The sequence below is a fragment of the Theropithecus gelada genome, chromosome 11 (genome assembly GCF_003255815.1).
Source record: "Theropithecus gelada isolate Dixy chromosome 11, Tgel_1.0, whole genome shotgun sequence".
In the NCBI taxonomy this organism is placed as follows: domain Eukaryota; kingdom Metazoa; phylum Chordata; class Mammalia; order Primates; family Cercopithecidae; genus Theropithecus; species Theropithecus gelada.
In genome coordinates this window covers 101,213,022-101,240,497 of record NC_037679.1, presented here as the reverse complement: position 1 = coordinate 101,240,497, position 27,476 = coordinate 101,213,022, and the positions used below count along the sequence as shown (strand labels likewise).

Genomic DNA, 27,476 nt, shown 5'->3' with positions numbered 1-27,476 from the left:
TACAGGCGCCCGCCACCACGCCCGGCCAATTTTTTGTATTTTTTAGTAGAGACGGGGTTTCACCGTGTTAGCCAGGATGGTCTCGATCTCCTGACCTCGTGATCTGCCCGTCTCGGCCTCCCAAAGTGCTGGGATTACAGGCGTGAGCCACCGCGCCGGGCCTAATTTTATATTTTTAATAGAGATGGGTTTTCACCATGTTGGCCAAGCTGGTCTCGAACTCCTGACCTCAGGTAGTTTGCCTGCCTCGGCCTCCCCAAGTGCTGGGATTACAGGCGTGGGCCACCGCGCCCGGCCCGGAAGTTTCTTTACGGATCATCTGGTCCAATCCCTCTGTTTTACAAGTAAGGGAACTAAGACACGAAGTGGCTTCCCCCAGTTCTCAGATCTGGACTCTAAACCGGTCACACCTCCTTTTCCAGGTGGCATTCCTTATTGGACAACAGGCCCCCAGCAATCTAGGTGCCCCTTGAGACACCATGGGAGCAAAACACGGTTGTCTTCTTTTAAAAAGTCAAGAGTAACTTTGTAAATACACGTCCCTGTCATTCCTAGGAAATTCTGTGGGATCATGGACATCACCAGCTTCTAAGTGTGCTTTTCAAAAGGCCAGGCAGTTGGGCAGACTGCAGTGGTTACTCGTAGACTTGTAAATAACTTCTGGGCTGTCCAAAACTGCCCAGTTTTGTGATTGTTTTACCCTTTGGCTGTTCATAGGCAATGATGAATTTGAAGGCTTGTGGGAGGAAGAGAAAGAAGGGAATGGCAGAATGGGATGTGGGGGTAATAGAGATACATTTATTGAGCACTAATTATATCCCTGACTTTATGCTTAGGGTGTTACCCAATATTATCCCGATTTTACAGACTGAGGAAATTAAGGTTAAGTAATTTGCCCAAGTCTCACAGCTAGCAAGGAAGAAGCTGTAGGTTTCAAACTTGGGGCTGTCTGATTTCAGAGCCCAAGCTTGTCACCACCATGCTCATGGGGCAATGGACAAGAGAAAGCCAGGTTTCCGGGAAACTTCTGAATGGCCACAGTGAAGAATGACCCTCTTACATCCCGCTGATTGGATGTCCAGCCTTGATGGGATTTTGAGCATCACAGGGGAAGAGGGGCCAGAAGAGGAGGAGAGCAGTGTCCTGTGTTGTTCCAGACTTGCCTCATGTTGCCCACATTTCTCTGGGGCTGACATATATTTTTCCGGTAGATGTGGCCTGAGGGTGTTGGGGTTTTACTTTTGTGCTGGTGCAGGCAGTTTTCAGGCTCATATAAACACTCACTCAGCGGTTTATTTATTCATCCAACAAGCATTTCTTAGACACCTCCTCTGTCAATTCTTGAGCCAGTAAGTAAGCGTGGTCCCTGACCCAACAGATCTAGCTCAGGTTCAGAGATGCACAACCTAATTCCAGCAAAGCTTTTTGTAGATTGTCTGGGGCAGCTTTTACAACCCTTGATCTTTCCCACTTCTCAGCTATTCCTGTAGCAGCAGGAAGCTCTACTTTGGAGGAATGGCGAAGAGATGGAAAAGTGAGGCTGTGAGCTGGCCTGAAGTTTTGGAAAAGGATGTGGAAACCAGAGACTAACAAGAGGATTTGGTGGTGTGTGTGATGTCCCTCTCCCCGCTGTTCCATTTCCTTGGGTACTTAAGTTGGGCTGCTGATTTAAGGGCCAACTTCTCATGTAAAAATCCATCCCAGCATCCTCAGCTCAAGTAACTGCCACTTGCCACTTGCCTGCCCCAGCGGAATTAACGGAAGCTGCCAACAGCCCTGCTGACCTCATTGGATGGAACTGTGTCCTCAGCAGACACAAGCTCCTTCTTCTGAGCGAGGCTCCCTCCTATCTCAGAGCAGGAAGTCCTCTTATGAGGACTCCAAGCTTCAGACAGAGAAGCAGGGGCTATTCAGTCATTTACTCTGCCCAGCGTCAACCTAAAGGGAAGAGGCTGAGACACAAAGTATAATTTAAAGTTTACTTGAACCAAAGTGAGGACAGCTGCTGGGAAGACTCAGACCCAGGTACCCTTGGCTGTGAGCTTCCTACAGCCTTTGTTAAGAGCAGGTTTTTTAGAAAACCAAACCAAACCAAAACAAAAATAACTTTTATTTTAGGTTCAGGAGTACATGTGTAGGTTATACAGATAAACTCATGTCACGAGGGTTTATTGCACAGATTAGTTCATCACTCACGCACAAAGCCTAGTACCCAATAGAGTTTTTTCCTCCTCTCCCTCCTCCCAACCTCCACCCTCTGAGAGGCCCCAGTGTGTGTTGTTCCTCTCTTTGTGTCCATGTGTTCTCATCATTTAGTTCCCACTTATAAGTGAGAATATGTTGTATTTGATTTTCTGTTCTTGTGTCAGTTTGCTAAGGATGGTAGCCTCCAGCTCCATTCATGTTCCTGCAAAAGACATGCTCTCATTCCTTTTTATGCCACGAATGTTCATTGCAGCACTATTTACAATAGCAAAGACATGGAACCAACCTAAATGCCCTTCATTGACAGATGGGATACAGAAAATACGGTATATGTACGATACAAGAAGGATTTTAAAGGCAAAAGAAGGGGACAGAGTGGGCTGGTACAGGGTTGTTTGTCAAGAATTCTTACTGGTTTACAGAAATAACTTAAATGAATGACTGGCTACTCATTATGAAACTATAAGTGATAGTGTCCAGTGTGGCATTATTATAGCTACCTATGGCAAAAGCAAGCAGTTTTTAAAAATGAATATATAGCTCAAAAGAAGGAGTGGGATATGATTGCTCTCATTTTACTGTCTTTCCAGGCCTGATGATTTAAAAGGACTCACCTTCCTCAGATGAAAGCTCTTTACTTTTTGCATCAGGAACTCCGTTTTCTGCTTTCTTGGCGTGTCGGGATAGGTCCCATGAAGAGCTGCTGGCAGGGACAGACAGAAGCCAAGGAGAGGCCGTGCAAGGAAGCTGAAGCTCTTGCGAGGGGGCAACAGTCTCCCGCCTGCAACCAACATTAAAAAGCACTGTCACTTCCGGCTGAAAGTGGTAGAAACCAGTTTGTTAAGTGACACCAAAGTATGTGTTAGACAGACCTGGCTAGTCCTTTACCCAGAGATCTTGTAGCATAACTGCAGGCGGATGGAAAAGACTTAGAAAGCATTAATCACTGCACAAGCTTAGGGCTCAGTCCCTTTTGGGGGGTGGTGAGTGGTAGAAGTGCCTGGAAAATATGTACGGAAACTGTGAAATTGGCAGAGGAAGGCCAATTTGGGATTTGGTTACGGTGGGATCAAAGACATCTGGGAGGATGGAGACAAACACCCAAATTATATCCCTGACATGATGCTTAGTGTGTTACCCAATATTATATCCCCATTTTACAGACTGAAGAAATTAAGGTTAAGTAATTTGCCCAAGTCTCACGGCTAGTCTCACGGGTGCTGGAAGCGAGACTTCATGACTGAAATAATCATGTTACCCTGAGAATTTCTTTCTAATTCCTGGCTTCGGATTTAAGGTTATGGTTGATGGGTGAAAGTATACACATCCAGACCTGTCTGTCTTGGACTTTTGGAAGATTTTCTCTGGGCTGAAGTTGTTAGCTAGGTTAAATATCAAGAAAGGCTATAATTGCTTTTTCTCCCTATTGCCAGGAAGCTGGACTTTCATAAAACTCTAGTGGAGGTTCATGCAGCATAGATGGAAAAGCATTGGATTTCAATTTTACTCTGGGCTCTGCTGAGCTGTGTACTCTAGGACAAGCCATTTAACTTTTCAGCTGCGCTCTAGAAGAATTCACACCTATCTTGCAGGACTCCTTTAAAATAATTTTCGAGACAGGCTCTTGCTCTGTCACCTAGGCTGGAGCGCAGTGGTGGCGAGATCATAGCTCACTGCATTCTCCACCTCCTCTCAAGCAATCCTGCTGCCTTGGCCTCTCCAAGCGCTAGAATTACAGGCATGAACCACCACACCTGGCCACAAGACTCTCAACGATTAAGAGGGAAAATAACCAGGACAAAGATATGTGAACTGTAAAAAGCTGTCGTCTTACAATGGTGATGGTGATGGTGATGATCCTTATACCCCTGGGAGGGTTGGTGCACATTCTTGCCTACAGCAATTGTAAGCAGAGGATAATGCTTCAATCTTGAGGACTCTCATAGCAAAGTTAAAAGTACCAATATTACCTGATGTTTAATGTAACTGGACCCACCATCTACTGCTTTTATTATGCACAGAAGATACCGGGCTGAGGGAGCCTCCCGTGAGCAGCACTGAGGATCTTATGAGTGGAATGAGTAAGGGGGGAGGGGATCTTTAGCGACCTTTAAGAGCAATATGAACGGCAAGTTATTTTTGTTAAGGAACACAAAGCAAACATTAGCAGTGAAAGGAAGGCAAACCACCTCTTGCCTATTTAAAGCAATAAAGGAAGGGAACAAAGTTATGCAGGCAAAGAGGTGCTTTTATTTCCCCAGTTATGAATCCTGGTAAAAAAACAAAACAAAACAACTGCACCCTAACTACAAAGGCAGCCAGTACCTTCACCTCAACTCCTAATGTGCTGCGTTTCCTTAAAAAAAAAAAAAAAAAAAAAAAAAACCCTGAAAATAAAGCAGTGTCACACTTTCTTCAACTTGCTATCTAATTTGAGTTTCATGTTTATATTCTTTCGAGAAAATCTCAAGACATGACTCGTTTTCTCCTCAGTAGTAGCTGGTTTTTTTCAGGTATAGAGTGGGGGAGGGTAAATGTAAATTTTCCAAGTACACATGCATTCATTTACTCAATATTTATTACTTATCGTGTGCCAAGTTGTCTGCTAGATGGGGCTAACAAAAATAAATCCCTGCCCTTAAGGGAAGGAAAGACGCATACCCCGCTATCTGTAGCCTCTACCCCTGAAAGAAAACATCTAACAGACTTATATGGTTTGGAGCTTGGATACTGGCTAATCAGATCTCATCTGCCCTGGCCAATCAGGGCTCAACTGTATCAACCAATCAGAACTAAGCAAGTTTCCATCTTTCATTTGCATAAATAGACCTCATGGGAAACATGGGCAGGAAATTTTGCTACCAAAGCCGACTCCTGCTCACGCCTGTAATCCCAGCACTTCAGGAGGCCGAGGTGGGTGGATCACCTGAGGTCTGGAGTTCCAGACCAGCCTGACCAACATGGAGAAACCCCGTCTCTATTAAAAATACACAGTTAGCCGGGCGTGGTGGTGGGCGTCTGTAATCCCAGCTCCTCCGGAGGCTGAGGCAGGAGAATCACTTGAACCCAGGAGGCAGAGGTTGCAGTGAGCCGAGATTGCCCCATTGCACTCCGGCCTGGGCAACAAGAGTGAAACTCAGTCTCAAATATATATATATATATATATATATAGAAAATAAAAATAAAATAAACCCTACTCCTCTCTTCGTTCCCTTGAACACACCTACATTTTACACTTAAGGCTGGGTTTCCCGAGTGTGCAAACTGTCCACTGGAATAAAATCTCTTTGCTCCAAATTCTTTTTTCAGGAACTTTTGTTGGTGGGGTTTAGAAAGAGAAGCAGTTATTTCTAGGAAATCCGATGAGTGCCTGGAAGGGAAAGAGTGGGCAGTTCTACTGGAGGTAGATTTGAGCCAGATCACAAGTGGCCCTGGATGATGGGTTAGGGATTTGTGACTTTATTTTGAAGGCATAGGGAGTCATCGAGGCTTATTGAGCAGGGGAGAGCCATGGTCACCTGGCTGTAAATAGACACTGAAATTTAGAATCTCATTTTTTGAAACGAACTTATAAATTACATGGGTGGGTTTGAGGACGACTTGAGGACATTTCAAAGGGCATAGCAGGTTTGGCTTGCCCTCCTGCTAATAGCATTTGTTGCTTCTCACTCACACTTTATTTTGCATGGAGAACTCTGCACACATACGCAGGAGGGTTGATTTTTTCGTAATTCATCTCTCTAACTGAGATAGCCTCAGACACCTAAGAAATGTAGTCAACACTCCTGCCTCAAATGCCCAGAGAGAAATTCTACATAGCTGAAAGTGGGGAGCAAGCCACTTAGCCCAGAGGTTTCTTCCTAGGAGGAAGGGCACTGACACAGGAAACTGTAACATGCTGTAGTGACCAGAAGGATGGACCCTCCCTGCACCTGCTGTGGAGGAGGAGGCTGATGTCGCACTGTGCCTAGCTCTGCCAATCTCGGTTTAAGTCTGGGCATTGCCACTAATTTGCTGTGTGACCTTGACCAAGTCACATTTCTTCTGTGGGCCTTAGTCTCTGCGTCTGTAAACTGAGAGGTGAGACTGGATGGTTTCCAAAATCCATCTGAGTGCTGACATCCTGTGGGCTTGTGGGACTGAATGAGACTACTGAGAGCTCTGGTGTGGCCGGTCTGACGATGCCCACATTTCTCTCCTTTCTCTTTGGTGCTGAGGGAGGCAACACGATGAGATGTGCGTTTGTTTGGAGCCCCGGCCAGGTCTCACAGTCGGCGCTGAGTCCTGGTCCTGCTGTAGGTTAGCAGTGTGAACTTGGGCAAGTCACTTAACCTCTCTGAGCCTCTGTTTTCTTTTCTGAAAAAATAGATAATGAGTCCATGTTCTCTAGCCCAAGAAAAATGGAGGGATAGAAACAAAAAATTAGAGGGACCTGGCTTCCAATAAGTATGACATTATCACTCTCAGGCTAATTGGGTTCATTTTGTGAAAAAAGAAAAGTTAGAATAACAGATTTTGGCAAATACGTTCAACAGTTAGTGACATTACCCTGTTTTGGAGAATAGCTTGGGCCCTTGACAGTTTTATCAATCTGTCAAGAAAGCAGCACTTACTAATCCCTGAGGCGTAGAAACAAAGGAAGAAGTTTGTTTAATGTCTCCTGCGTTAAGCAAATCGATGTCTCCTTTCTACAAGACAAGCTCTTCACTGGGCTCCTTCACTTTTTGCTGTGCGGAACCTCTCAAATGAATAACCTCATTCATGTGAAAACTCCCCCGAGTGGCCACTGTCATTTCAAATGGTCTCTTAAGAAATTGTGTCAGAGACGGCCGGGCGCGGTGGCTCACGCCTGTAATCCCAGCACTTTGGGAGGCCAAGGCAGGTGGATGATGAGGTCAGGAGATCGAGACCATCCTGGCTAACACAGGGTGAAACCCCGTCTCTACCAAAAATACAAAAAAATTATCCGGGCGTGGCGGTGGCGGCGGGCGCCTGTAGTCCCAGCTACTCGGGAGGCTGAGGCAGGAGAATGGCGTGAACCCGGGAGGCGGAGCTTACAGTGAGCCGAGATTGTGCCACTGCACTCCAGACTCCAGCCTAGGCGACAGAGCAAGACTCCGTCTCAAAAAAGAAAAAAAAAGAAATTGTGTCAGAGACACAGGATGAGTTCACACGACAGTGAGGAAATCTAGAAGCAGCAGGTGTTTGGCCCGGGGAAGAGCCACTTCCGATGAGGAAGGTCACACGGGCACCCGAGCAGTCTGAGAAGAGACTTCTTGCCTCCGGAGCTTAGTCAGAAGCCACAGGCTGATTGTCCCCAATCCTCCTGATTCCAGGCAGAGGGAGTTTAAAGCGAGCCGTTCTCAGGAATCGCACAGAGACAAGGTGGAGGGAAATCCACCCTTAGGTGTGGAAACCCTTTGGTGATCCCCAGCAAAGCTCGTTCCAATGGATGCTGGTCTGAGGAGAGCTCCTGAGTGCTGTGGCCTCCGAGACCAGCTTAAGGACAGAATATCCAGGCCCCTGTCGACCGTGGACTTTTCCACTCAGACACAACACGTATAACATTCAACCAGCAGATGGACATAGGAGCATTTCTCAGAAGGCTAGAAAGCAGTTTCACCGAGGAGCGGGGCAAATCTGATCAGATCACCAGGACAAGTCTCACAGCACCTCATTCCTAGAACAGAACGCACCTGAAGTGAAGCGAAGGGACCTCAAAGAAACATCAGACTCCATTCAGCCCGAGCTGCCTCCCAGCTGTGGGCCACCCGGTGCCTCAGACAGGCAGAGACAACCTGTGTGTCTCAGCTGAGGCAGGGGCTCTTGTCCAAGGAGGGAGGCCTTCGGCTGACTCGGAACCTCTATTTCTGCCAATCCTCCTAAGTTAAAAACCATCAAGAACTCCCCTGTAGCTGAACCAAGTTGGGCTTATTGACTTGTTGCACAAAGGAAGAATGTCCAGCAGTAAAGAGGGCCTTCGAAAGAACTTAGAATAGATGTGAGCTCGTAGCTGGTCTCAGGAGGGCTTAGGAAGCGGGGCCTTCTCTGGGCTGGATAGTGTGTGTAAGCAGGTGCACTACTGTGATCGTGTATCCTCATGATTCTTACCTAGAAGACGTGAAAAAATGAAGCAAGACCGAAGATGTGGATGGGAAAGATGCAGCAGCCATTCCCATCAACCAGGAGGAGGAGATGCTAGACGGTTCTGCGATGTGCACAGAGACCTTGTTTTTGTCTGTGCTGAGACGAGATTATAGTCTTGCTTTTTCTCTCACTTTGTCATCACAGAGTGCCCATCTCTGATATGGGTCCCACGGGATTGTGTATGTGCCCCAGAACACCAAGGTCCAGTGCCCACGCCAGCTCCTCCCAACACTGAGGCCCAGTCGTTGGCATTGGACCAGTTCCTGGACGTTAGAGGCTGCTTTTCTGTGTCTTCCTTACACCGACTCTTGAGTCCTGATGGAAGACTCAAAATAGAGAATAATTATGAAAGTTGATTTGTAAAAATGTAGAGCACAAGGGAGATGAAATGAGTGAGTCTTAGATTGATACTTTTCTTACCTGGGGCCCACTTATCCAGAAACCTTAGCCATTGAGAAAATGGGCAAGAAATGGTCAGCAAGCAGGCTATGTCTCTGAAACACCCGAAATAAAAGTCCCCCAGTGCCCCACATTTTTACAAGAACTCAAAGTTTTACACAAGCGCTATGTATGCTGCTTTGCACGCATTTCTCGCTTGCCTTGGCATCCTGCTCATAGAATATTAGAAATAAAGGAAGGCTCCTCTCTCCAGTCCGTGCCTCCAAGATGACAAACAAAAGAAGGAACTAGTGTTGTGCCAAAAAGGGGCCATGGCCACGCGCTGTCTATTCGCTGCATGAACTGTGCCCGATGCGTGCCTGAGGACAAGGCCATTAAGAAATTCATCATTTGAAACGTAGCGGAGGCCGCAGCAGTCAGGGACATTTCTGAAGCGAGTGTCTTCTATGCCTATGTGCTTCCCAAGCTGTAGGGGAAGCTACATTCCTGTGTGAGTGTGCAATTCACAGCAAAGTAGTCAGGAATCCATCCAGTGAAGCCAGCAAGGACCAAACACCCCCATCCCAATTTAGACCTTCAGATGCTGCCTCACGACCCCCACCAAAGCCCATGTAAGGAGCTGAGTCCTTAAGATTGAAGGCAGACTATCCTCTGGAGAAAGATAAAGTGGAAATTGTCCTTAGAAGTGAAGGAAGGCTTAGGGGCAGGAGCAAGAAGAGCTTCCAGTGCTGGTTCACGCTACAGCACAGGTGCACCCTGCAGACATGATCCAAATGAGAGAAGCCAGGTTCAAGGGACCGCATGGCCCAGGATTCCATTTCCATGAAAACGGGCAGAACAGGTAAATCCAGAGAGACAGAAGGTAGATCTGTGGTTGTCAGGGGTTAGGGGAAGGGAGAGTGGGGAGTGACCAGGGCCAGAAATTTCCTTTTGGAGCTGTTGAAAATGTTTAGAATGAGATAGTGGTAATGAATGCACACCTTGGTGAATATATACAAAAACCACCTTAAAAGGGTGATTTTTATGATACATGAATTATATCTCAATTTTTAAAAAGTGGAAAAAAGAAGAAGGGCCTCAGGATCTGAGAAGTTCATATCCTGATAGCAAGAGAGGATCCGGAAGACACTAAGGAATGTGTATTCACAAAGCAGAGCCGCCTAGAGCAGCAGGGCTCTGTCGGCCTCCATGCCAGAGCCTCTGTGGGCTTCTGCCAGAGTAAAGCCACAGACGCACACACAGTATCTCCACGTGCTGGCCAAGGAGCCCAGGAGCACGCAGAGGACTGAGACGTGGTCCCTGCACTCTGGGGGAAATGACACCTCCACACAATAATGGTGTTCGTCATCAGGACCGCGAGTCATGATGAAAAGGTTAAATTATTTTCAAAATGCTCAATTATAAGAAAGCAGTGGAGTGGATTCTAAGAAATACATGTACAAAAAACGATTTCAAAATTGCCAACCTTTTAAAGAAATATTGAAACCTCTGGTGTAGGAAGGTAATCCATGTGGAGTGGCAGCCAGGGAATGGGATCCTCTGTGTGTGTGGAGAGGCAAACATCCCCATAGTCCTCAGGATGCCCTGAGAGGGGCCGAGTCAGAGGGCGTCAAAGCCTCCAGTCCTCTGGGCATCCATGGCCTCGTGGCAACTGCACCAATTGTTCTCATTGTTGCTATTTTTCCATAGGACTCAACGTTCTCTTACACTGGGACTCAGGACGGTGCTGAGTCCAGGCGGAGGAAGGGGTCGGATGGTGGGGGCTGGGCAGGGGATGTGGTGGGAGCTCTGTTGGAACCTGCCGCCCTCCCCCAGGCTGTCTACCATGTTTTTCTCAGTAAGTGGGAGGTCTGTGAGCTCCGTCCCTCCGGGGCCTGGCTGTGAAGCCGTTGCTGCTGTGGTTTTGCCCACTTGAGTTTGCTGGCTGGGAGGCATGGGGCAGGTGTGGGGAAACCTCCTTCCTGGAACAGTGTGTCTCCAGAATATGCAGGAGTGAGGCTGGCACACAGCACTGCCTGTTTGGTCAGGGTGTCCAGGGGGGATGGGAGGGGTCTCAGGGAGGGAGGGACAGAACCGGGGCCCGCTTTCAATTCCACACCAGCCTGGTGAATTCAGATGATCTTTTCAGCCCTGCATCTCCACTTCCACACTCAGACAACGTCATCTAACGTCCCCACTGGCTGCAAGCTCAGGGACACAGGGCCTGCTTTGTAAAATAAGTATTTTGGAGTTTTTAAAGATGACAATTCAAACCTGCTCCTGCAAAAGACAGGCTGAATGAGACGACTCCCACTCTGATAGTGGGGCTTTCCATCAGGCCACCCTGGGCAGAACCTGGGGGCTGAAAATGAAGAGATGGTGACCGTGTCTTAAACTCTAGGGGCCTGGAACCAAGTGACACAGGGCTCAGAGGAGCAGAAGGAGCGGTGGGCTCTTCATGGAGCAGCAAGTGGTAGTGACCGAGGTGCCCGTCTCAATGGTTTCGCTTTAAGAGGTTGGGCTGAGACCCAAATCCTTGACCCAGGGCTTCCTTCTGGGTGGGTGCAGTCTGTCACTGTGGCAGGAATGAGAAGGGCAGAGTGGAATGAAAACAGTCAAGAGTGGGAGTGTGGTGGCTTGCTCTGCTCCCAGCTCTCCCCTACTCTCTCTGCAAACCCCAGGTGCTTAGAGCCTAAGTATCAGTCAGACTCCCTCAGGGCCACAGAGGCCCTCCCAAGCTACTGTCAGCAGTGGGGATTTATGCTAAGGATATTTCTGGAAATTAGGAGGCCACCAATCCTCAGGTTTCCATAAACACCAAGGGCAGATTTGTTTTCAGAGCCTGGACCAGGACTCTGGGTCTTCAGGGCTCCGGGGATCTGGTCGTCTCCCCATCTTCCCAGCACGATGCCTCCTCAGTCACCCGACTTGGCCCTGAGCCCCCCAACCCCTGGGTTCCCTCCACCAGCGTGGGGGCGTCTGCTCACCCCGACTTCCGCTTGTTCATGGCTCTGCTCTGTGTGACTTTCAGCCTCTAGTCACACTAGCAGCTGCCTTTTCTCTCACATTCACACTTACTGAGATAATTTAATGATACCGATTGGTCACCATGGCCCTTGTAAGTACCCACTTCCATGCTGGGCCGCCAAGACACAACCGTGCTGGAGGCAGGCGCCCGTCCCTGGTGGAATCAGCTGCAGCTGGGATGGTGGGCTTGCCAAGGATGGCCTTCTTTGCCCTGTGGAGGGGCTTTCTCTGCTTACACTGATGGTAAGGTAGAGGGGTGAAGGTAGGGGAATGTTGAATGAGGGAAAAGCGGGTCTCCCAAGACTTGGCCTGTCTGAACCTTTGTCCCAGTAACAGAAGTCATGATGCTCTCGGGAGGTGGGTGGGGGCAGTGCTTTGAAAAGATTCTGAAGGCTTCTACAGAGTGCGTGGGTGAGACATCAATGGCCATCGTAGTGTTTCTTGAGTCAGATCTCCCCACCAGGTTGCAGCCAATGTCAGGCGGTTCTGTAGCTGAGAACAAGAAAAGGTGATGGGACAGGTGTGTGGTGTTCCTTCTGGCTACAGGAGGTGATCCACAGATGACCCTGTGAAAATGGCTTCCCCAGGGTTTCTGTTTGCTTGACATTCCGGCTGGCCTCAGCCTTTCCCTTGTTATGCTAAACTTTACATTTCTAAATTTCCAAGTAGTGTTGTGAGCATGGTAAATGCTTAACTGTTTGATAAATGAATGAATGGATGGATGAATAAATGAAACACGAATTTGTCAGCAGTCCTTCACTGAAGGCAGGACAGGAGTGGGTAAAGGTCCCTGGCTTTGGTGTGAGAAAGGCCTCACTTTGAATCCCGGCTCTGCTGCTTGCAAACTGTGTGACATTGGGACAAGTTACTTAACTTCTCTGAGCCTCCTTTCCCTCAACTGCAAGGCTAGGATAATGCCCACCTCGAAGTTCTTTGGGAAGTCCAAGTGATTCTGTATTTTCTAGCACAGGGCCTGACCCAGTGAGCTTCGATGGCTGTAATTATTAGGCTGGCTCAAGGGGATAGGAGGGTCAGAGCATCTCGGTCCCCGTATGTGGGGTGCGTGGATGAGCCTGGGACATTTAGCTGCTTGACTGTGGTGGAGAGAGGGAAATAAATGGGAGGTCCAAAGCTCCATGTCTTCTCTTCACCAACCAGGGAACTAGGGAGGCTGTGGAGCCAGGACCAAACTAAAATGTCTGGCAGGCAGGGGCTGTGTTCCAGAAGCCAGGTCTTGGGGAAGCTCTGGGAAGGACCAGGATCCAATACGAGGCGAATTCTACCAGTGGTGCCCGAACCAACCAGTTCTCATATTTTTATAGCTCCCTCACCACCCCTCTCCCACCCCGCCTCCAGCTCTTCCCCACTGACATTCAAACATGCTCCAGGTTCTTTCAATGGAATTATAACAAGACCTCCTCTCAGCCCTTTGTCCCTATGAAACTGTAGCCTCATCAGCACTTCTATATACAGTAGAAAGTTCTTGAAAGCATCACCTGCATGCACTGTCTTTGTGTTCCCCTCCCTCACTTCTCAGCCCTCACAATCTGACTTTCACAGCCTCCCTCCCCCCAAGAACATTCCATGCAACCCCTTGGGCTGAAATCCCTGCTGACCTTCGGATCATAAAGCCCAATGGACACGGCTTCTGAGGCCTCACGGACCTCCAGGCTTCTCCATGGGATGCCGCTGATCGCTCCACCCCGAAGGGTCTCCTGTCTCGACTTCCCCAATGGTGCTGCCTCTGGTTCTCCTCTGCCTCTCTAGCTGGTCTTCTTCAGCCTTCTTCCTGAGAGCCTCTACCTCTGCCCACCTCACTTAAAGATTGGGGTTTTCCAGAGTCCTGTGCTCTCTGCAATTCCCAGTCAATACTTTCTCCTTGGGTGAGCTGATTCTCCAACAACCCCTGTGTTGCTGACAACTCCCCACTGGGATCTAAAGTCCAGGTGTGTTTCTTAAGGACCAGGTCTGCACAGCCACCTGTCACCTGGGCATCTCCTTGTGGCCCCTCCCACAACAAAGTTCCATCTCTCACCCCCAAATCCTCTCCTTCATTCTGTTCCCTTATTCCCTATCTTGGTAAACATTGTCTCCAACCACCCAGTTGGCCAAATCAATCATCACATGAGTCCCAGCCCTGCCTCAGTTTAGCTGGGCACTTTCCCTGTTTCTTCCTCTCATCCTGGGTGGTTCCTTCTCCTTCAGGCTGACACCTGATCCTTGTGTCATCATCCCATCGGCCCACTCTCTGTGGAGGTCACCCTTCTCTTCATCCCTCCTGCTCCCATCCACTCCAGACCCTGCCATCACTTGCTGGGGTTAACACAATGGCCACTCAACTCTTCTTCTCCTGGGTTTGTGGATTCCTCCAGTCCATTCTCCACACAGCTGCCTGAATGAGCTTCTACAAATGCACAATGGCTCATGCCCTGCCCTCCTCCTGCTTGAGATTCTTCAAGGTAACCCCGCTGCCTTCAGGATAAAGTCCAGACTCCTTAGTGGGGCATCCAAGTCCCTTCACATCATACGGTGAGGGGCTTGCACTTGGAGAGAGGGGCTCAGATAGGCCCAGGTTCAGATCCTGGCAGCGTTTTTGCTGTGTGACTTTGAGTAAGTTACTTAGCCTCTGTAAGCTTCCGTGTTCCTTTGTATATAATGGGGGTGCCCTGCCTGCTTCACGAGTGTAGAGAAGATAAAATGCACACTTTTGCACCTTTGTTCTTGCATTTGCCTTTTGCTCCGTTGCAGCCACCTGGCAGGCAGGACCCATGGTTTCTGCTCCCAGCCCGTCCCCCCCGTCTCTTGCTGTTGGCTTTTCACCCGATGCTCTCTGCTCCAGCCATCCTGAGGGACTCGTCCTCCCCAGAGAAGCCTTGCCTCATATCCACCTGCTGACACTGCGCAGCCCCCATGCTCTCCCCTGGCCTTCCTCCTCTTTGCTTGACTAACTCCTCACGGTCATTGAAGGTTCCCTTCGGGAATTACCTGCTCGAAGTTTCTCCTAAGCACAGCAAGATGAGCTGCTGCTCCTAACTTTTCCAAAGCAGTCTGCACGTCCCCATAAGGCCCTCACTTTCTCATCTTGCGATTACTTTCCCTCTCTAGTGCTCTTCCCCTTGCAAGGAATCTCCTCAAGGGTAGGAATCATGTCTTACTTATCTTCATATCCCCAGTACCTAGCATAGGACCTGACATAGTAGGCTGTCAGTTAACATTTGCTGGATGGACAAACAAATGTGGAATTCAAATCCAGATGGCATTCAAACGCTCTTGCTCTTGTTGTTTCTTGGTTATTGTTCTGCTCTTCTCAGGCACAGTGGCTGTCATCCAGCCCCCCCTCACACTGTGAGGCTCCCTGAGGGCAGGCTCCTAGCAGCGTGGTGACCTGTAGAATTAGCAGACAGGTGACTCTCATCATATATCTTGTGGCTGCCTGCCTGGCCGCTGAAAGAAGGGAAGTCTAACAGGAGGCTGGGTCCTCATGTAGCCTAGTGCAAACCAAACCCAGTGGCTGTGGAGCATCTTGGGTTAGCTTGGAGGTCCTGGAATGGTGGCGGTTGTGAAAGGAGGGGAGCACACTGTGGGCAGGGAAGTGTGGGAGGGGAAGGGCAGAGCAAAGTCCCACAGGAAATGCACGATTTCTTATTCTGGCTGGCTGGGATAATTGTGGACATTTGCCCCGGGGACTGTCAGATAAGGACCGACTTTTACCACCAAACTGGTTTTAGATTTTGTTTTTAAATCAGTTTTCAGGCAGGTCAGAGAGTCTCAGAACATCACTTTCCAGCAGTTGGCAAGGGAGCCTGCCTGTTTTTAGTTGGAGGGAGCTCTGGGGATTTCTTCTGCCTTGGGAGATCCGGGTCAGTCTGGCTCACCAGCCCTCTGCCCGCAGTGTCCTCATGTCTAGAGAATGCTTCTGCCTCCTGAGTTGTTAGACATCACTGGGGTATTCGCCACTTTTGGTCTCTCACAGAAGTGGAGGCAGATTGCAAGGCCTCTCTCTGCAGATAGCTTCCCATTCCTTGTCCTGAAAGGGCTTGAGCAGGGCCTCCCTTCCAGTACCGTGGGGTGTGGAGGGGGAGGGTAGGGATGGGGGCCCTTGGCTGCTGATTCTCGGGGAGGGAAGGGGAGGGCCACCTGGTGTCTCAGAACACTCTTGTTTGTTATGCTCATTCTCTTCTACATCCTGTGGGTGTATGATGTATGTGGAGAACGAAGGGGCTGAGGAGTCAGGAATTCTATGCCTCAGACACCTTTTCCATGTCAGAGCTTTCAAAGTTGCCTTTCTTATAATTTGCTAAGAAATAAGTTGGGTTGGAAACTCAGCAGTCTTTAGGATCTGGACACCTTTATAGAGGGACGATCTCATTTGAGTTACAGGTTCTAAGACTGATAATAAAAATGACTTCATTTTCCCTTTGAACACTGAGTTTCCAGAGCAGAGAGCCAGACACTTTCTAGCCCTACTGGGAACCAAGCAATCTGAAAAGGCACTTCAGCTCTAAGTGGGAGTGGTTTAGGCCAGACACACATCAACACTTCTTGCTAGGAGTCAAGACGTTTTTGGAAATCTGAGAGTTTGTAACCTTTCCCCAGAGGTCTTTAAAACAGGATGAGCTCTCATCTAGGTAGGATGCCAGACATGTGGGCTTGCTGGGTACTGGGAGCCTGCGTCTGCTGGTCTCAGACAGACCATTTCTTTCAAGGAATCTGATTTTCTGCTTGAATTAGGTTTTGTTATTGGCAGGTACATAAACAGTGAACCAGGGAAGTGCCTGCGAGCTGGTCTGCATCTGTCCGGAAGGCCCACAGGTGCTCTAGGCCTCTCAACAAGAGCCTCATCCCTGGCTCATTAGCGTGCATGTGTTCCCTCTGCCTCTCCCATCTCTCTCTCTTGAGGTGGGAGGTTTGCTCCTCGCTCTGCAGAAAGGTCATGAGACAAGGCGAACTGGATGAGTCGTTGCACAAAAAGCTTTCTCAGGCAGAGTTCTCTTCAGGTTGGGCTAAATCAGAATAGCCAGTGGAAGGAGGCCTTCCCTGGGAACTTCAACAGCAGCCTCTTGTATTCTTTCTCCTGGTCTACCTGTCAAAGTGTCTGCAGCTACATTTGTGTGTTTGGATGTCAGCATCTATGCGTGCAGCAAGACTGTGAGCTAAGTAGGCACTGAGCTCCGAGTCTGTCCACTTAGTGGGTGCTGGAGAGAGGAGAGCCCCTCAAGAACTGGGCCCACAAGGTCCAGGTCATGGAGAAATTGGGAAGCATTTTAGAGAGAATCAATATCTTGCACTGTTTTGTTAGGGAACTTCTTTTTGTAGGGTCAGCCTGGAGTGTGATTGACTACAGGCGAGACCTAATTTTCTTTATTGTTGTGATGGGAATGAGGAGAAGCATAAGGTTGGGGTGATGAGGACTGGGGGGGCTGCAGACCAACGGACGCTCTTAAAACTGTGGTCTAGTAACAAGGCTACCTAGTTCAAAAATTATTTTTAGAAATCTGTTTCCTGGTCATTCTCCAAAGTAATAAAAGCCAGTGGGACTAAAATATTAGAGGAAGGAATCAGAACTGAGACGTGTTCATTCACTCATTTATTCACTTAACGAGTGTGTAGGCACCTTCTAAGTGCTCCGTACTGGACTGGGCATTGAGGGGGAAGTGTAACAGAAGGCATGGCCCTTCCTTTGGAGCCTACAGTGAGAAACCAAGAGGCATAACCTGAAATAGCCAAGCACCTGTATAGCAAGGAAGGGGGAGGTGGCTTGAGTTTTCTTTATCTTGGCTTGGACGTGAGGTGCCTCAAGCACCTGGATTTTCTTGCATCGTGTAGTCTTATTGACGTTGAGTTCTGAAACGTTTTATTTGAACACTTCTGATAGAGATTTTTAAAAAGATACCCTCCTCCGCCTCCTAAAAAAGAATTCACAGAACACAATTTTATCTCTTTTTGATGGTTTGGGCCAAACCCGCCCTTCCTTGAATATCCCTCAACCTTTTCGAACTGTTGGCACTTTTTCCTTCCAAACCACTGGCAGTCATTTCTCATTACATGAAGTTCCCACTGCTCCTGTGCCCGAATGGGCTGTAACCATTGAGACTGAAGCTTGACTTGGAGGAAGAAGAGAACTGTTTTATGAGCAAGCTTACCTTTATATCCAGCTCAAGGTTAATAAGCTCTGGTTTGGTGGTTGAGTGTTGCATGAATAATGGAATAAATATTCTCCTACCTTTCGGAGGGTGTTTTCCTTCCTTTCTCTCAGGTTGCATTCTGTATAATCACAGTAGTTGGATAGTTGGATGTAATTTCTGGCTAGGGGAGGATGGTACTCTATAAGATGAGGTGTCAGAATGGGTGGCACCATCTATAATGCTCTAAGAGTGCAAAGAAGAAAAAGAAGATATCCTATGGGTTGGGAGGCTCCAGGAAAGGTTTGGAAACTTAATTGGACTTTGAGGACAGGACAGGGCTTGGGTGAATTGAGAGGAAGTAGTCACATAATTAATGAAAAGGAGTAGACTGAACTCTTCAATGGAAACAAATGGAGTCTTCATCCTATCTATCATATATTTGTATCTATTGATCCACCTATTATCTATCTATCTATCATCTATCTATCTATCTATCATCTATCTATCTATCTATCTATCTATCTATCTATCTATCTATCTGTCTATCTAATCAAGAAGTTGTAGATGATACCCTGTGGTCCACCCTGCCAGGCCATGCAGGGGTTTGTTCTACAGAACCTTGGCTTGGCTTGGGCCCCTCCACCTTCTGAAGGAAGCTGTGGTTCATTTCTGGTTGTGACTGCTTCCTTGATGGTAAAAGGGTGAATTGCAGAAGAGAACCTTGTACCTTGGCTTTCCCTCAGACGACAGGAAAGGAGACCGTATATTCCTGAGTTTCTTTAGGTGCTTCTAAGGCAGCAGAGGAAGAAGATTCACTTTCTTCTTGCACTGACAAGGGCCTATTCCATTCCCTAGAATCTGAATTTTCCTACTATTTCAGAAGGGTTAAAAAGTTGAAGTCAGGAGCCACCAATGGGTGTTAGCTCATGTGGGCACCTGTTATTAATGGAAAATATTAGGGTCTTTCTCCAGCTTATCAATCCTTGGGGAATCTGAAGCAATAGAGAGGGGAAAGTGCAAGCTGCCCTCCTGGGGCCTGAGATCACCATCAGATGCCAAGGTCAGCATCTACTTGAAATCAGTCACTTGGTCAATGATTCCACAGTTTTCAAATTTTAAAAATAAAAGTTACAGGGAAGCATTAGGAAGAAAATAAAAGTTGCTGTCGGAGGCTGTGCCTGCTGCTGTAAGCACCTGGGTAAGCCTCCTGGGCAGGTGCGTGAGAGAGGAGGCCATGGGGCGGCCTCACAGGTGACCAGAGTCAGAGTCAGGGTCCAGCAGGCTCTGACTGGGAAATGGCCTGGATTCCCTGGCAGGCTTCTGCACAGAGGATAGTTTGGAGGCTCCTTAAAAATTTGTAGGTTATTAAAGTAATTCTTCCCCCTCAAATTTCTGTCCTCTGCCTAACTGGGTTTGAGAAAACCAAGTGGGGCTAATGTTCCCAGCACAGGTTCATGCCTCCCCATGGCTCCCCAGGTCTCACTCAGGCCTGACCCTCTCTGGAGCAGAGCCCCCTCGATCTTCCTTCACCTGGGTGGGCATCTGTCCCTTTGCTCTTCTGCCATTACCCCCTTGGCTCTCCAGATAGGAAGGAGACTGGACACTGTGCCTAATTGTGTTCAAAAAAGCCCCATGGAGTTGGCTAATGTTTTTTTAGTCCTTTTATTGTCATCATAAGCTGTACAGCCTAGAAGCCCTTGAAGCTGTTATGTCCTGTCTCTTGGCTCTGGAGAGGATGGAGTTTGAACCAGTTTCCTCAGATAGCCATCGTCTCAGTTTTTTAAGAAAAAAAAGTACTCCCCTAAAGAAACGGCTACTGTAGCATCTCTTGGGAAGGCTTTCCTGCATTTCTTGCTGTGGACCAAGAACAGTGAAGTCACTCCTCTGCAGACCCACTATGACTCATGGAAAGGGCCAGCCTGAGAATCTTCCCCACCCCATAAAGGGCACCGAATGCACTTGGCCTCACGCCATCTTTGCCTAGGAATGAGAAGGCCTCTTGGTTCTAGAACCTGCTGTAGAGAATTTTTATTTGTTAAATGTTAGTGACAGTTTCTACTCTCAGATTTTTTTTTTCATGCCTCAGGCACTATATACCCGCTTAAAACCAGCTGAGCAGAACGAGGGGAAACTATGGTAGAAGTAGAGAAGGTTAAGAGGTGTGAAGGGGAGGGTGGGAGAGGAACAGGCTGTTGTTTGGGGTCGCCTTGCAAAATGATACCCAGAAGTAGCAGCCCACAGATGCGTTTCATCAGCAAGCCTCTTCCGTGGACGTGGATAACGGATAAACCCTGATGGGCATATTTCTTTTAAATGTTTATTTAGAAAGACCTTCTCTGCAAGTCTGGCTTGAATGCCATATTTTAAAACAGATGATTTCTGCCCAAAGACCATGGGCATTTGAGCTCCTCATGGGGAAAAGGCAGTGTTTATACTAAAGCTTAAAAATTTGTGTTTAAAGAAAAACAACCTGGAAGATAGGTAGGGTCGGTTATTTTCGAGGCCCAATGCCTGAGCCCCAGAGCAGACGCTTTCCCAACGCTTCTTCCTCCTTCCCTCTTGCTTGTTCCGAGAACTGGGTACAGTATCTGTACTCTGAATACCAGTCACAGGGTTCACACTCTTAGAATGGAAGAGTTGAAAGTGACAAATTCCACTTGTCCAAACTTCTTACATTATAGAGGAAGAAATGAAAACCAGGAATGTGAGGGACTTTAAGGGCAGAAGCATACCTTAACCACTCCCCACCCCCATTTCTCAGGGGTCTTTTTCTTGACACCCACTTTCCCTGAGGTCTCCAGTAACTTGTGGCAGAGCTGGGACTAGAATTGGATTCTCTTGACTTTAGTTCAGTGCTTTCCCACCCCCCCTTTCCTATAGCTTCTTGCTTTCTCCGATTCCTATAGTCCAGGGCATAACTTACTGGCAGGCAGAATTAAACACCAGTATAACATGATTTTAAAGAGTGCAGGGTGAACTTCTGCCCCCAAAAATCATGCTCACACCAGCCTGTAACTGGTGCTTGACCTTCTACCATTAGAGATTCATTCTCTAGTAACTTGAGCTTAGGAGGCTTTCTTCCAGAATCTCCTTTGGAAACAGAAATCCCTTTGGGAAAGCTAAGTGTTGATAGTTAATAAACGGGAAGGGCTGTTCCTCTGAGAGTTGATACCCACAAGGGGTGATGGCTGTCTAGAGCGGGGGCCGGGACAGAGAGCTCACATGGGAGGATGCATGTGCGACTGATGTGAAGGTGGGTCCGCTCTTTTGTAGATGTTTGATAAATGCTACTACCTGCCTGGCCAAATACAGAAGACAGACCATGACCCAGGCACGTGGCTGGGAAATCCTCTTCCCAAGGAAACCCAGAGGGAGAGGCAGGGCTGCCCACCCCACATACTATCGAAGAGCAGCCAGCCCAGTGCTTTCTCTGTAACAGGTGCCCTCTCTCCTCTCCCAAGGCTTCACTTACATGGATTGACCGTTATGGGCACTTTTGTCTATGACTCAAGCGGGGAGAAGTGTGTCTTATTATCCTATGAGTGGAAGATGGGGCAAAAGACCTAGACAACAGAGGGGAGAGGATGTCAGCCGCACTCCACCCTGACACTGGCTTTTGTGCCCTTACAGAGGAATGGAAGAGTTAGGGCCAGAAACTGAAAGGGCGCTTCTCCAGAAGCCTTGGAACTCTGAACACAAGGAGTGGAGGTTGGGGCTCATCTGATTCCGCACAACATCCAGCTCTGGGAGTGCTGGGATGCAGCAGCCCTGGCATAGCCCTCAGCCACCTCATGAGGGACACTGTCAATGCAGGCAACAGCAGGGCTTCTGAAAGCAACCTCGAGGTTATGGAATATTGACTGAGGGCAGCCAGAGGTGAAGAAGACGTGAACCTATGATGTGGTCCTGCAGAGTCTCCTGGAAATCCTTGGTAGCAGGGAGCTTTACAGGGAGAGAAGGGTGGTAAAGGCTTCTGTGTCTCAAGAGGGGCCCAGAAGAGGAACTTTGGACAATTGGTACATGGTGTGACACTAGCTGTCATGGCCTGGTGATACTGGAGCTCCTCTTAGATCCTTAGAAGCTCGCCTGAGATGCTGATGGACAAAAGTGGCCCAGAAGCTCACGGGCCCAAGCTCTTCCCTTCAAATGCAACCAAATTTAGGCTATGATTTTACAGGACTAGAAAGTCTGTGCCAAACTCTGTCTGCAAAAGGATAGTGATGAGAATGGCTTCAGGGACTCTGTTATCCAATCAGGGGAAGGAAGGGAGAGGCCCAATCTTTGCCTTAGCTAACTTGAGATGAAATGAGGCTGAAGGAAAAGGGCAAGATTTGCTCAGAGTCCTCCAGTCACAAACTCTGACTTGAACCCTCCAGGGCTTGTTTTACAGGCCAGGAGGAAAAGGTACAGATGTTCAGTTTAAATTAATCCCAGTGTAGCATGGACTATCCTGCAGGAGATGACTATAGATAGGTTTTTAAAGAGAAGGCGAAAGGAAGAAAAGAAAAGACCATCTTTGTAGGTTGGAAAAGCGTTGGGGCATATATGCAAAGTCATTCTAATACCATTCTCCTCCTCCTTCCTCCACCAGCCACTTGCCAAGGTGCTGGATCTTTCCTTCCTTCCTGTGATTAAGCCCACATTTGCTCAGGATGCATTAACTAAGTCCTGATGTCGTTGCATAGCATATCTGGTCTACATGTAAGCTCAGTGTTCTAGAAGTTAAAAAATAAAAAGCTATGTCTTCAACACCTGCAAATATGGTATGCAAGCTGGAGTGACACCACTTAGAGAAGTTACTAAGTGGATGTGACAGAAAGAGCTACAGCGAGAACACAGGCTGACAGGTGTCACTTAAGTGGAGTTGCCCTGACGACAGCCATTGTCAGGTTGACAGAGACTCTGGCCTCTGGGGCTGGGGTGTCCTTTTTACACTTGAATGTGTGCCTGAGAGTTGAACAACACATGCAGTTTTGCTGGGTTGAGCCTGTCACATCCAGCCACACGCCACATGTCATCACTCCCATTTATTGAGGTCCACAATGAGCCTGGTTTTGGGTTAGGAACTTTACAGCAGCCCAGAATAGTAGGTTTTACCAGGCCCATCTCTCTTGGCAAATGGGAATTTTGGAGCTCAGAGAGGTTGAGCAACATGTCCAAGATCATAGAGTTAGTTAAATGTCAGAGTCTGGATTTAAGGCCAGGTCTGCGTGGCTCTGAGGTCTGTGCCATTGATGGTGTCAAGGAGACAAGGTTTTGAAGCAGGGTTCCGACCTGCACCTTGCTGTGTGACCTGGACAAGTTCAGTAACCTTTCTGAGCCATCCTTCCCTGATCTGCAAAATGGGGGTAACCATGTAACTAACGCCTGGGTCTGGTGTGGGGATCGGTGGGTGTGCTCCATGGGGAACACACTTAGCACAGCAGCTGGTCCGCAGTGGGTAGGTGGCCAGTGGTCACTCTCCTGATGACACCAGGCTCCCTCTCCCTTCTGTGAGGCCCTGCGCGGAAAGAACCACAGCCCAGGAGACAGCTCTCAGACTTGCCTGCAGAGTTTCCATCCCTGGAGAAGGAAGCCCTTCCCTTTGTAAATGACAGCTGTGTGGGAAATAAATGGATACCTGGAAGATCCAAGAAACGGAAACCACTCTTCTCCTGCTGTGTGATTTTAAAATGTCACTTAACCATTATGGTTTTTTTTTTTTTTTCCTGTGGAATAACTTGAATGGTCCTTAACCCCACTTTATTTAGACTTGAGGTTGAGAGCTACGCTGGGATAAACATGGATTTTTGTTTCTCCGTAGGTGAGTTAGCCACAGAATAGATTGTGCCTGGTAAGATGAGGACTCTGGCTGGCTTCCCCAGCAACCTGGCCCCCTGCTTTAGGGACTATGGTCTGTCGCCATCACTGTGTATGTCTGAGCAGCACGTTAATTTGAATATATTTTGTAGTCAAGAATCGACAGGTAGAAACGTTATTTGCATGTAAAATACATAATACATACAATGAGTCAAAGAGCAATTTTTTTCCAATAATCTGCTGATTTGTGTGATTCATGTATCGACATGGATCGTTGAGAGATATGGGGTTATGCTGACTTACAGCCCAGTAGCTTGTAATGCTGAGAAATTCATTGATGTCCCCATCAAGCTCTGCCTCCTGACAAGTGATGAGGAAATCAAGCGATGCCTACTTATAATGGCTGCTTGGTTACTACTTTTGAGGCTGCTGGAGTCCAATGGGGCTCTTAAAAAATGGCACCTCTTTTGACCTGTGGAAAAGCCAAACTAGAGCCCAGTGCTGGAGTGAACACAGTAATTAACGTTACTTACAGGCCTCCTTTGTAAACCCCTGACCTGATGGCAGGCTAACTTCCCTTCCCATCAGTTTTACAGTGGGAGGGACAGGGCGTTCTGCTCTTCAGCCTTTGTTTTGGCCATCAGAGTTGAAATTTGGTTTGAGACGCCTCTGACCAGTCTTTGCCATCATTTGGAGGTGGTTAGCATCATAATCCCCACCATGAATGAAACGGCAAACGGAAGGAGGATGTAGGGTTTTTCTCAGGCAAATCCCTTAAAGAGGAGGCAACAGGCCCGGAAAGGTTCAGTGACTTTCCTAAGGCCACCCGGCTGCTGAAAGACAGAGCTGGGACTAGTAGTGCACAGGCACGCTGACCCCTGCCGCCACGCTCTTTCTCCTTATTACTCTGTGTCTTTGTCTGCTACGGTTAGATACGGTCTTTTAGGAAGAGCTGAAGAAAAGGAAACTCACCTGTGTTAACAACACTATGTCCCAGGAACGGTGCCAGATGCTTCATCTGCATTGGCTCATTTTATCCTCACAACCCCTTAGCCAGGCAGTGATCACCGTTAAGCTGTTTGTACACAGATGGAGAGGTTAACTTACTGTTCTTTTAAGACCACAAAGTTCTTTCTGCTAGGCTCTGTTAAATGCCTCCTTCATCTCACTTACTTCCTCCCTCAGCCTCCCTCACACTTTGAAGCACCCTTTGATAGGCTCCATTGGGAGGTTTTAAATGGCAAGGCTTCCCTGGGTTGAGGGCAATGGGTAGGTCATTTGTTACAGGCAAGTCTGAATACAGAAAATGTTGGTCTGAAAGAGAGTCAAACAAGGCCTTCTGGGAAGTGGGGAGTGTGGTTTTTGAGGGAGTGGACTTCTACTAGGCACTGGTATGGCAGGGGTGGCAGGCTGCTATCAATCCAGGCTTTCCTGCAGGCACAGCCTCTGGAAGGAAAGGAAACAGAGGGTGCATCTCAGGCCTGAGTATCCTTTGTGGTAGTTCTACCCAAGAGACAGGTAACTGATGCCAATTAAGAAAATCTTAAGTGTTTCAGATCACAGTACTTCTTCGTCATTCATGTATTGACATTAAATTCATGCATTAAATCCATGCTCTGTTGTCCTGCAATTGGAAGCGATCTGTTCTCTGTAAAGACCTCTAGGAAAGAATGCCCCAGGTCTCAGCATCTCTCACTAGCCTTTCCCCAGGCATTGGAAGGCTCTTGCTGTAGAAACACATTTAAAACAAGATTACGTCTTTTATTTCATGGATCTTCCTTCTCAAGTGTGTAATCCAGGGCTTTGAATGCAGCAGGTATTTTTGCACTTGATGTAGGGTAGGAAAGGGAAGGAAAATTAGATTTGCCCCTTCCGATTGTTGCAGCTACAGTCTTAGAAATTACAATTTGGTGAGGAACTGGCAATGGATATTAAAGTAATATCACTTCGGGGGAAACTATTATATGAAAATAAAAGCTTCTGTTCATAAGGATATATTTTAAAATCATTTATTAAAATATTGCTTAGAATTTGAAAATTCATCAATAGGTGAATTGTTTGAAAAGTATGGTTTATCCATACAGTGAGATGTTATACGCTTTTAAAAATAACTTGGATCTACATGTAGTAACCTGGAAAGAGGCCCATTATACAGTGTTTAATGAAGAAAGCAAGTTTCTGAGTAATGTATATAACATGATTCCATTTATATACAGCATACACCAACAGCACACACTTTTATATATATATATATAACTTAGGTCTTATATATATTTGCATGAGCAAAAAATAGAGAAGAGTACACAGTAAAATGTTAATATTACCTTAAGAGGGTGAAGTTTTAAATGAAAGAAAAATCTAACAAAGTTTAAATTAAAATAAAATCCCCTGAGAAGAAAGGGATCAGAATGGTTACGTGGTCCAGAAAGGAAAAGGTGGACTCAATCACAGCTTTGTTCTACCACCTCCACTCATTGTGCATTTTCACGTCGGGTTGCCCTGACGCACCAGAGATCAGCCCTATGCTAAAGCAGATCACAATGTGTTATGCCACAAGTGATATTGGTAAACAGGGTATTTAGAGAGTCAAGGCTATAAAACTTCTCATCTGTGAAAGTTTCCAACACATACAAGAACTTTGGTATCTTGATAAAAAGAATATGTCTCCAGCCACACTTGGAATCTACCAGGCTTCTGGTTGAGGCCCTGTAGCCTCCAGGGTCTCCCTGTCCATATCAATAGATACTGCTTGCAGGACCTACCTGACTATAAGCCATTGATTATAGCTATATTTAACCTATGAGAACCAATGCATAAGACCCCCAGTAGTACCTAAATCTATTATAACGCTTAGTATATCACAGTTAGTCATTTAACCAACTCTTCCCAGAAGATAAGGGTCACCAATGCAGAGATAAGTCTCTTCACCTTTTAGTACAGAATACTTAGCACATGCTTGGCCCACAGTCACATAAGGTTAATAGAAAAAAATATGTATTAAGTTATTGCACTGGATAGATTGAAGGGCTTCCAGTGGCTTTCAGGGATTCTGGAGAGATTTCCCATAAAAAGGTAAGCCTTTGTGAAAGATTTAAAAAGGAGGAAATGGGTGGAGTGTACAACCTCCACTCAGTAGAAAAAGCTAATTCTGTTGTGGCAGCACAACAGAATCTTTTGGGTCTTTCTCATCCTTAGAGAAAGGTAGGTAAGAAGAGAGTTCAACTTTTTAGAATAAAACAGCAAGGATTGAGCTATAAATGCAGAAGTATTATACTAAGAAAATGCCTCCCAGATATTGTTAAAGCAAATAGTATCATATTCAGCACAAAACCACAGTGAATTGATTTAATCAGACATTATCAGAGCAAGGAAGAAATAACATTCTGGTTCTGGTACAAAAAAAAAAAAAAAAATCCCACCTCAAATTGCTTTGCCGGTACTGGTGGCACTCAGCAAGTTGTTCTTTGGAATATTGGGCCTTGGGTTAGGGAGGAATAGGACCACAGAGGCTTTTGTGTAAGAGAACGGCCCAGGTATGGGGCTGCCTGGAGGTTCAGCCAGGTAGCTGGCTGCTGCAGCCTTGGTGTGGCTCCCATCTGGTGTGGAAGACACTAAGAACACTGCTGGGTTAGCTGCCATGAGGTGGTGATGGATCACGGCTGTGGCCTGATTCTTGAGGAGCCATGGATTCACTGCAGTGTGCCGTGGCCATATGTGAACCCTGGCCATGTGTGAGGTCCCCTGGGAGGAGGAGGAGAAAACCACATAATACATCCCCCCTTTTAGCAGCAACCA

At 47.4% G+C, this 27,476-nt stretch overlaps 1 protein-coding gene and 1 pseudogene across 1 annotated transcript in view; both read left to right on the top strand.

Annotated features, from left to right (window-relative positions):
- PRMT8 (protein arginine methyltransferase 8) overlaps positions 1-27,476 on the top strand; it is a 209,537-nt gene that overhangs the window by 79,147 nt on the left and 102,914 nt on the right. The window lies entirely within an intron of this gene.
- LOC112634506 lies at positions 9,019-9,366 on the top strand (annotated as a pseudogene).